Source organism: Octopus bimaculoides, chromosome 19 (genome assembly GCF_001194135.2).
Source record: "Octopus bimaculoides isolate UCB-OBI-ISO-001 chromosome 19, ASM119413v2, whole genome shotgun sequence".
Classification (NCBI taxonomy): domain Eukaryota; kingdom Metazoa; phylum Mollusca; class Cephalopoda; order Octopoda; family Octopodidae; genus Octopus; species Octopus bimaculoides.
The window spans coordinates 35,481,092-35,483,495 of NC_068999.1; positions in this window are offsets into that span (position 1 = coordinate 35,481,092).

The following is a 2,404-nucleotide window of genomic DNA, read 5'->3' on the forward strand; positions in this document are numbered from 1 at the left end:
TGTGTGTGTGTGTGTGTGTGTGTGTGTGTGCGTGTGTGTGTGAGAGTGAGTGTGTGTGTGTGTGTATGTGTGTGTGTGTGTGTGTGTATACATACATACTCACGCACATACACATACACACACATACGACAGGCTTTCACACAGTTTCCGTCTACGAAATTCACTCGCGAATGATTGGTCAGCCGGCAGTTACAGTGACAGCTGTTCAGGGAGACTAAATCCCAAACCACGTGGCTGCAAAGCGAGATTCTTAACCACAAATATGTATTTTTTTTTTTTAATTACGAATATACCCCATGCTATTTTGAGTGGTGGCTTTTTGTAAAAATCCAAACAAATAAAACAATCAAAAGCATTTTGCAGTCTTTAAAATCTGGAAACGTTATTGACTTTGAAACGTCAGGACAAAATATTAGATGGACACACTGTATTTATCTCTTTATGTACTCATACACGTAGGAACCTACTCACAATCGAATATGAATTACGTGAAATCCAAATAGAACAGAATGGTATTTTGCACATATGGCATTTTGTACATATGGTATTTTGCACAAATCGTACCTACAGATGTGTGCACCAACAACTTTAGATGTTATAAATTACGATTATATCGAAATTTATTTTGAAAAACTTTTCGACTGGGTGGAGAGAGGAATTTCAGAAAATTCACATGAATTAGCTTTTCCTCATAACTTCCAGAAAAAAAATGGATATTTTTAAATGAAATTTTCACCTTTCAGGAAACAAATTTGCGAGTGCACTTGTGTAGATATGTCTTATACATAATAGTAGAAACGTCAATTATATAATAAAGGATTATATTTTCCATGTAAAACTTCATATTATCATAATTGGGTTGTTAGGTAAATATGTAAATGTTTTTTTCTTTACATAACGCTGATAAAGGTACAATTTATTCAAACTTCAAAAGGGAGAAACAAAAGTTGTCGAGTTGTTGAGGTAGAGTAGAGCTATATAAAAACATAAAGTTTCTAAGAACATTGGAATGGTCAGATGAGGTATTGGGGGTGGGGAGCATACGCCGTTACATCATGTTGACGCATATACTATTTGTCACATAAGAGCCCAAATCAGTCCCCGTTTTCGCGAGATACCTTCTTGTCTGTTATGGCCATGCGACATGTGGTCAACCATCACCGGCCGTCAAACCAGTCGGATCTTCAGTGAAGAGAACAAGGTAAGCAGGATCCAACTAGAAAAATCGACCAACATGGTCAAACAGTGTGAGCTTGTGCGCCTGAATCATACAAGTACAGGGCGCATCCCAGTTTCTGAGTAGAGTCGTTGGTTGACTAAGAAATCCGATCAATGGAAACCCAATCTTGCGAAGCGTCTTGATACCAAAGGAGATCAGGAGCCCCTAAAAGCCCCGAACATTTTCCTAGTCTCACAGCTATAGTCCAGGACAAGGAGGACCAGAGGCCTTAAGTCCCGAACCTTCTTCCTGCTCAGATATCGACAACACCAAACACCCTTGTTCAATGGGTTCACAACTGTACCAGCGCGTTTCAGTCTTAAGAAAGATGTCTTAATAACTGGAAAGGATAAACCGAAAATGGATAAACCGAATGCATTTATCTGAGAGTGCAATACAATCTCAGAAGAGTAGACATTTTTTTTTCCCCATTTTCTTTTTACATCATACTTCATTTTCTTGCGTACGAATAGATCTCTACTATAATCAAAGCACGCATATACAAATATATCCACATTTCAATCATCTACATAAATAGGATAAGATACACACGAATTTCACGTTTATAATAAACAGTTTAAAAGTACAAAATATAAATACACAAAATTATGTACACAACGACGTTTAAACATGAATGTCGAAACAAACTCTCCAGCAGAATTATATTGACTGCGTAACCGTCAATAAGAACACGCATCATATACCTAGAACACAGTACAAAAAGATTTTTTATTTGTATCATAAACAGAACGATTACGTAACATTATCTAAAGAACGAAATAGTAGTAAAAACATGATGATAAAGCAAGCATTTATTACACACACGTACACATTCATATATAAATGTATGTATGTATGTATGTATGCATGCATGCATGTATGTATATATGTATGTATCTATCTATACATACACACACACACATACGTTATAAAGCATAATTAACAGCGACTGAAGCAATATTTTTTATAAGCTTGTTGGCTATTTGCGATATAAGTGCCTGGAATGACATTAAAATTCTGTGTATCATCCACAGTGAGATTCAGCTGTTACGCCGCTACCAAAAGTCTGCCACTGAAGAGACCGGGCAGCTCAAAATCACGTGATCTTACTGTTTTGGCACCTGTAGTAGACGAGCCTCGTCTTCCAACGATATATATATATATATATATATATATATATATATA